Here is an 8,881-nt window from a genome sequence, read left to right as displayed (position 1 = left end):
AAACAGAAAAACATTTCTATAAGACTAAAAGCATACTCACATAGTCTATGTCAGCGTGACACTTTTCATAATGGAGACAGTCATGATCCTTTTCAAATGGCAGCAGAAGAAGACAGAAATGAGATCTATGCTACTTCAAAATGCTTTAAATTACCTCCATTTGAAGCACAGTGACTTTCATTTCACATAAATGACAGTGAGACTCAAGTAGTGGTGACTTGAAGAACAAAAGAAGTGATGCCGAAAAGACATCAAGTAATGAGAGATCATCAGAGTGACTGGTGGTGATTCAGCTGCATTTGCATTAGGCGACTGTTTCAGGATGTTAAAATGGTTTGTTTTGTTTCTGGAACATGAAATAAATGGAGCATGCAGTTTAAAGCTCCATAAAGAGTTTTTTAGCTGCTTATGAAACAGACTGAAATTAACACTGATGTCTCTTTATGAGCTACAAAAGCAAACAAGACCATCAGCAACAACACTGACTATTTCTGCACTATAAAGGCTGATTTATACTTCTGTGTCGAATCGACGGCGTAGCCTACGCCGTAGGTCCGCGTAGCTCCCGTACCTACGCAGAGGCCTACGCACGTAGCTGACGTGCACCTCCTCCAAAATGTAACTACGCGTAGAGCCGACGCGGACCGCAAGCTCTGTGATTGGTCCGCTCGACGGCTTCGTCTTTCCCGCATTCACAGCACTTCCAGGATCCCGGACATCGGCCACACATCGGCCGTGTATTTCATCTCCTCCTCTCTATTCTTCATTTAATCATGTCTGTATGATAAACAGCAACGTGTATCAGCTGTAGATTAACATAACACGCTCTGAATCGATGTGGAAAAGTAAACAGAGATCGTAGCAGGACCGGAAGCAGGCGACCGGCTATCAGAGAGACCACACTGCCCTCAAGCGTTTCGGAGGAGAATTGCTGCGCGACACGGACACATCGACGCACAAGTATGTGGGGCTCATGTCCGCGTCAGCCCCTGCTGCGTAGGGGCGACGCAGAAGTATAAAATATGACAGTAGTGATAGCGAGATGAAGCTTTGTGAAGCTTTGAGGTTTTCCATCCAATTGGTTCACTCATGGGCTGAAGCTTCATGGTGCTCCATTTGCTCTACTGCGCCATCAAGAGGACAATAAATGTAAAATAACCGCAGTGATTATAATAACACCATCCCTTTGGTATGTGAAGCTTTGAATTGAATATATGAATGAATGATGTTTGTGATGCCATTACATAAATAATGAACTTCTAAATATGGTGTCTGTCTTTATAATACAAAGGCCAGGTCAAAAAGGAAAGTGGAAACAAATTGGGGATAAGGTTGTGACTGTGTGCTGCCCGTTATATTTCGAATCACGCACCAAACCCGGGAACTGGTTCCTGAATCAGTCACGTGGTACAGGTGGCTTGCGAGGCTTAGAATGTCACCACATACGTCATCAACACAAGCCTTGATACGCGCTTCACATAAATCTTCCTGGATTACTCGGCACACGCTTCGAAGCCTCGACATGGGGGGACACATCACTAACATACAGGACAAATGTGGAAAGAGACGAGGTATCACTTTGTCCAGAGGGGAAACTCAGGTCAAAACAAACATAAAGTAATAAACTAACTTCCACCAGACTCATGTTCGGTCCATCTTCGCTTCGCCACTTCTTCAGAGCTGATAGGTTTTAATTCAAGTCAATGAGTTCACTTCCACTGGCCGCTTCACTGTGTTTCTTCTCTGTTTCAGTTCAATCAAACAATCAATCTTTGTTTGCATAGCTCAAAACCACAACAAACGTTATCTCGAGATGCTTTTACAAACAGAGCAGGTCTAGACCATACTCTATGTTATATTATTAACAAAGACCCAACATCAAGACAGGATAAGATCCAGTCCCACCTTACAGACAGGACTCAGTCTGATCTCATCTTAATTCACCATGAGCAGAGCACTTTGCAGCATTTAGAAAGTTACAGCAGCAAAGACAAACTTCCTTTAACAGGCAGAAACCTCCGGCAGGACCAGACTGTGCCAGTTCCATTAAACGAGAGCCCTCCGCAACAGATATGCATGACTTTTTAGCTGGATTTGTGTTTATATGAATGAAACAGATGGATGTGCTGACATCTTTGCTGCTCTGGTATGTAAAATGATTCTCCTTCTTCAATTACAGATTTTTTGTCGCTATACACACTAGGGGTGAGTATTGCCAAGAACTTCATGAAACAATACGCATCACGATACTTGGATCACAATACGATAGTATCACGACATAACACGATATCACAATATTGTGATATATTGCAATATTTTACACAGTAAACTAAGAAAAAATAGGGATGGCGTAAATATAAATCACACAATATTACTCAATATTGAAAGGACAAATTAAGTCAAAACTGTTTGATTGAAAACAACTTTTCCACTTTATTGTTTTTGAAATACTGAAGTTGTATTTTAGTCCCAACTGGGCTAAAATGTGAATTTTTATTATTACAAAAATATCGATATTAAGAGTTGAATTGTCGCTATCATATTGTCCCACAATATATTGCTGTATTGATATTTTTTCACACCTCTAATACACACTATAAACATCACCACTCGCCTACTTGTTCGCTGCGATTTTCCCAAATATTTCCTGCTGTGTTCTCACATCGGCTCACCCGACTTCCTGCCAAAAAAATAACAGAGAGCTGGAAGGAAAAGGTCTGGGTAAGTGATGAAAAGTATCTGTCTGTTTGCATCCAGGCTGGAAAAATTGAGGACGTTTTGTGGAGTTTTGTGCATGTGTGAATACAGCTTTATAGCTGCAATCTGATAGGCTGGGGTATAATTATGTATCAAATTATGCATGTGAAAAGTTGGCACATTTTTTGTTGGGGTTTGGGTTTTTCTTGCTGCCATTTTCATGTCTTGTACCTTTTTTCTATAATTTTGTACTGAAGTTACATTCATTCACCGATTGAATCTATTTTTAGACGAGTAGTTAACAGATCTAGTTTCTCCCAGTAAGAGCTTTAACGTGATACAGCCTCTTTAAATGCAAAGTACTTGATTGCTTCCACATTTCAAACTCCCTCTGACATTTAAAGTCTCCTGTTTGCATCAGTTATTTATGTACAGCAGCAGCGCCTCAGAAATCTCCTCCTGGACCTCCGTTTGAAACAAGAGAGCATGATATTGTTGAGACGCTAAACAAATGATAGCATTATGCACAAGCTCTGTGCTGCAGCTCCTGCCAAATGTTGATGGAATCGTTGGCTTTCGACCATCAAGACATTTGCATCGTGTTGTTTACCAGCCAAAAGAATCGCTGTGAGGACGCACTGTGGGAAAAGAAACCATTCACATCTTACTGATGATCCTATTAGATCAAACAATGGGAATTTTTCGAGACAATGAAGACACAAAACAGCTCGGAGAATCAGCAGTGCATCAGGGCTTTAAAGGACATGTCAGCGTTGAAGGCATCTGTTCTGTTTATCATAACGTATCAAAGATGAAATGTGAAATGAGACACTTAAAGTTTCATTGAAAGGAGGAAGCAAAGACACTTTCTTGGCTCAGGCGTCTGCTCAGTGGTGACATCAGCCGTGGAGCGTCATAGCCATGCTGTCATCTATACGAAGACACGAAGAGGTCATCCAGGGTGACAGAGACACACACAACAACACAAACAGCCTCTCACGCTCACCGAAAGCCAATTAGTGGCACACAATCTGAGATCGAGTCAAATGCTCTGCTCTTTTTTTTTATTTATCTTGAGACATCGTCATCCCTGCAGGCTTTGAGAGAATTGAACTTGAACTGTGTGGAACAAAACAATTTGACACTTCTGTGATAGAGTCTGTGATTTCTTTAAACCTCAAGGCTTCAGAGATTTCAAGAGACAGTTATTCTTCTCCTGAGACAGAAAATGGATCTCTGTGGCAGGAAGTTATAATGTCAGACTTATTCATTCAGACATGCAGACTGATGGATTTTAAAAAAAAGTTATTCTTAAAGTGCTGTCTTTACTAGATAGATAGATAGATAGATAGATAGATAGATAGATAGATAGATAGATAGATAGATAGATAGATAGATAGATAGATAGATAGATAGATAGATAGATAGATAGATAGATAGATAGATAGATAGATAGATAGATAGATCATGTTAAACTGTCTAAAAACAACAATCCCCATGTTATATCCCACGTAGCTGATGCTAGCCAACAAGCTAACACATACTGTAACGTCATATCATTACAACACTTCACATATTTTAAAACATACTTTTTGTTATGAGTGAACAGAGTCCAGCAGCAATCCCCTACAATTATATATCCCACATAATCTATGGTAGCTGAATGAATAGCTGAATTATTGTTGTGACATTAAAGCTCCTGTGACAAACTTTATGTTTGTGTTGTTTTTGGCGCCCCCTGTGGACAAAGTGGTATCTCTTACACTTTTGCTGATTTGAGCTTACACGTGTAGGTGGTATTTTCTGACAACAAATCATCATATTTGTATATTCTGTATTATTCATATTAGTTTACTTACTGCTGAAGCACGTCTGGTTAGATGCAATCTATATTTCATTGCTTGTACCTGTGACATGCTCAATGACAATAAATCTAATCTAATCTAATCTAATCTAATCTAATCATGCTAACTCTTTACACTTAAATGAAACTCACAATGAATATTTGCCATGGAAAGATTTTAAAAGGTTGTGTCTTCATTGTGCTATAAATCATCATGACTGACACCATCCCCCTCCCAGTGTTTACAAGCATGAAAACTCACAACATAGACTTTGTCAGTCTCCTTGTTGATGGTCGCTTTTGCTTTTGTAACTTCTAAAGAGCCATCACTGTTAATTTCAATCTGTTTCACAACCAGTGGAAAAACTCCTCACATGAGCTTTAATGTAGCTAAATTTGCCCGCAGCAGTCTCCAGAGAACATACTCTGATAAAGATATTAAGCCTGTAGTATTTCTACAATTCAGTCCTAATAAAGCGTTTTCTTTCATGTTACTGTAGCTTAGCTAGATTAAACACATTAGCATGCTACCATATGCTAAATAGCACTATAAGCTCAAAAAGGAGGATAAATGTTTTTCCTGGACAACATAGATGTTGTCACCATCCAACTGGTATAAGTTGAGATAATTTAACATACATTTTGGTACAAATTTTATGACATTCATTATGGGGTTGTTTTAAAAATGTAATTGTTGACTTAAAGTTTAATCAGGACTGATTACTGGATACAATTGAGACACTACATGTTCTTTAAGTCTCAGTTGATGAGGATTTAAATATATATATATATATGATTGCATTATGGGTTGGATTTAGATTTTTCTCTAAACGTGAGTTCTTGTTCATGAATGATTGGTCAGTGAATTTCAGAGTGATTGGAGTCACGATGGTGAAGGGTTATGAAAAAATGTAACTGTGTGGAATTGTTTCACAGGAATTTATTTTGATGGGTTCTCAGTGGTTCTCATGCAAATGGCAAAACATTGAAATTTACTTGAACCAAAGAGCTAATTTTAATGATGTGTGTTGGTTTGTAATCGTTGGGTCATCCAAGAAATAATTGATGTAAAGAGAATCAAAAACCAAACTAATTTTGGCTCCGTTGGCTCTCTCAGAGGTTAAGTAGTGAAAACAGTTTGGACTTCTTGCTGTAAGATAAGCAAACGCTCCCTATGTGTTCCCTTTCTGCACATGTGATGGGACAGTGAATGGCTTTCTTTCTCCGTCTCTCCAGCAGCACATAGATATTCAGCTGCCTCTCTGAGTGGGTGTCTTGGTCAAGATCAACATTCCTGCTGGGGTTCAAGGATATCTCCCGTGTTTGTGTCCCACAGCTCTGCTGCATGGCCGCTATTGTTTTCCCTGCGCTCAGCCTCGACCTTCCAGCCGCAGGAACAAATCCAAGACTCTTCTGGACACGAGGGCACAAGCAGTGTGGTGAGCCCACTCCCTGAATTCCTGTCCCCTACCTCTGTCAGGTCCGTGGGTGCTGCCCTGGGGCCCGGCCCTGCAGAATAAACAGACAAGAGCTCTGTGTACAAGGCAGAGTGGACAAACATGTCTCCCTCTTGGTTTAGTCCCATTTTAATGTGTTTATACAGGAAGCTGAGCGGCCATGTTGGCTCCATAGACTTCAGTGATATGGAGGCTCATGCTTAGATGAAATTTCTCCCACTTTCATTTTCAGGATTCCTCAGCGGATGAGTTCAAATAAAGGCTGCAAGTTTCTAGATTTTTATAAGGGCCTATGTTTATCTTTGCCTGACAAAGAGTACTTGAGCCACATGAAGCTGCTAAAAAATAGAATTATTGTTCAGCAGTGGATGCAACATAATAAATTTTTACCTTGAGATCTGCTTCAAATTATTTTTTTTTGTTCTAAAATCACAAAAATGAGTATCATTATTGAGGCTTAATGTTGGCAGTGTTTGAGGACACGTGTTATCCGTTAAAGTCTGATTAAATGTCTTAGAAATTCTACAAAGCGTGCCAGAATTGAAAATAGACTGGCTCAGATTACCTTCATACAGTTTTGATAGACTTTTTTTGGTCTGTTACATTGACTGATTGTAAATATGACCAATGCATCTCCATTTGCTCCTACTGTCAAACAAAATGAGGCCAAAGTACCACTGTGACATGCGCTGACATATTGTGTTGTCCAGGTATTTTGGAGTCAAGAAATGGGAAAAGCAGTCTGGCTAGAAGAGCTGGAGAATGGACATTTCACTTACTTATAAAACCTCAAAGATCCCTCAGGTTGGTGTTCATTTGGCATGTATTTGGATATTAAAGTTTGACCCATGTTCCATTTATCATAACGCAGGGGTCCGGCTTTATCACTCATACTTTATGAGCTCTAAATGTTTTGGCTTCACTCTTAGGGAGCTGCTGTGTCGTCCATCGTTCCATCAAGCAGCAGCCTTTGGTGTTGAAAACTTAAAAACTTAAGCCAATGCAGAAGTCTGAAAAATTGCATTTCCACTTGAGGCCGTCTGCAGAGGCTAAATAATCCTCATGAGGTCCCATATTGAAATGTCACTTTACAGCTGAATTAAACATGTTTACAGCCTGGTTTTGGTCTCAGTAATTACTGTTTTTGCTTGTTCACACTGTACTGGGGATTCATTTTTATAATACATCTGTTAAGATAATACACGACAAGGAGTTAAACACACATTTGCATAATTTGGGGCGTGGCTGAGTTGACTAACGGTTGCATTGTAGCTGTTTGCCAGGAGGTTAAAAGCCTGCCTCAGCTCCACCTCTTTGCCAGGGTCTTGGTTGGGTCAGTATTTCCAGTATTGAAATCCTTATTTAAGGCTCCTCAGAAACCAAGGGTGATGTAACAAAGGCTATACAGTCTATACAGGCTATGCTTTATAACCAGTCTAAGGTCCATGTAGGGTCTATGAGACATTTTCAGGTTCCCTCACGCTTTAAAATAAAAAAAAGGACGTTAAGGGATTAAAAATAGTCAGGTCTGACGGAACAAAACCAAGGCTGTGAAAACTAGATTAGTGGTTCTTTCAGTTTTATGGTAACATCACCATGCCATCATGGTGTTAGTCACATAGTGCGACACAAGGCTCTGAAAAAGCTTAGACAAGCCAAGGCTACATAGATGTGCTACTTCAAAGAGATTATTCAATCACTGGGCTTTTATTCAATACATTCAGCTCGTGTGAAAAGGTGCAGACATCAGCAGGAGGACTAAAGAAAAGAGAGACATAATCGGAGCATACAATCATTATCCTGTAATGAAGCGCTGAGATCCCACAGCATGACACAAGAGGAACTCCTGCTCATGGCTCATTTTATCCACCAACACACGTGACGTTTTCTATTTTCCAACTCATTTCCAGGTGTAGCACATACTGTACCACTGTGAATGTTCATAAATGGAAAGTAGGTTAATTATTATTCATTACATGTGTCAGGCCATGTGTCTGTACACATGTTGCCTCTGAAGACACATGCACCCTGTCCACCATGAGTTAAATTCATGCAGAATCCTACCTCATGTTTCTATCTCTCTCTTTCTCTCTCTCTCCCATCTCATTTGTTTTCATATCCCCCTTTTATTTACACACTTTGCATATTTAATCTCTTCACAATTTAAATTTCCTCTTGTCATTAAAGCCCTTCTGCATCTGTGCCACATCATTTACACTGCAGGGTTAAAAACCAGTCTCTAGAAATCTGCAGCTGTTCCTCCACCTCTCCCCATGCTTCCATTCACCCCATATGAAAACAGATTTTGCAAAATGTCCTTCAGTTTAACAGAGTTGTGTTTTCCAATCTCGTTGTGGCTTCCCGACAGTAAAACAAAAAAAATCAACAGAAGCATCTGTCCTGAGATATTAATATTCTTATGCTGCATGGGCGTCTTCTAACACAACTTTCCGTTCGACAGATCCTGCTTTGTTCTCCGGCTGCTGCAGCCTCTGTCAATGAAACAACACATCCAGGACTCGTCGTAGAGTTGTGATGTGATGTGATAAAATGGCAAATGTTCTGAATTTTCACAGCCAAACATTCATGGATGTTTTAAATCATGCATCTAAGACTTGATCGAGTGTTCTTCAGACCTGTTGGTGTTTAAACTGACTGAGAACACTTTAGCAAATATAGCCTCATGAGGATATTTGAGAGGGGGTACTAACAAAAGCATATAACTATTCATTTTGCATGTTAAAGCTGTTCTGAAGTAATACTTTTAATGGCCAGTGAATGTAACCTGATTAGGATTCTTCTCCAATGTAAGGGACAACTGGAAGTCACTGTATTCTGTTTTCTCTACTTTGAAGGCCCCTTTATTCCATTATTCCAATTGGAA

At 39.8% G+C, this 8,881-nt stretch overlaps 1 long non-coding RNA gene across 1 annotated transcript; it reads left to right on the top strand.

The window, feature by feature from the left end:
- Positions 1–5,701: 5,701 nt before the first annotated feature.
- On the top strand, positions 5,702–7,092 carry LOC117827827. The gene is made up of 3 exons (XR_004634284.1): positions 5,702–5,979; positions 6,708–6,801; positions 6,927–7,092. It is a non-coding gene; the product is annotated as an uncharacterized LOC117827827 (long non-coding RNA).
- The last annotated feature ends 1,789 nt before the right edge of the window (positions 7,093–8,881 follow it).

This window comes from Notolabrus celidotus, chromosome 16 (genome assembly GCF_009762535.1).
Source record: "Notolabrus celidotus isolate fNotCel1 chromosome 16, fNotCel1.pri, whole genome shotgun sequence".
NCBI lineage: Eukaryota > Metazoa > Chordata > Actinopteri > Labriformes > Labridae > Notolabrus > Notolabrus celidotus.
This window is presented reverse-complemented; position numbering and strand designations above follow the sequence as displayed.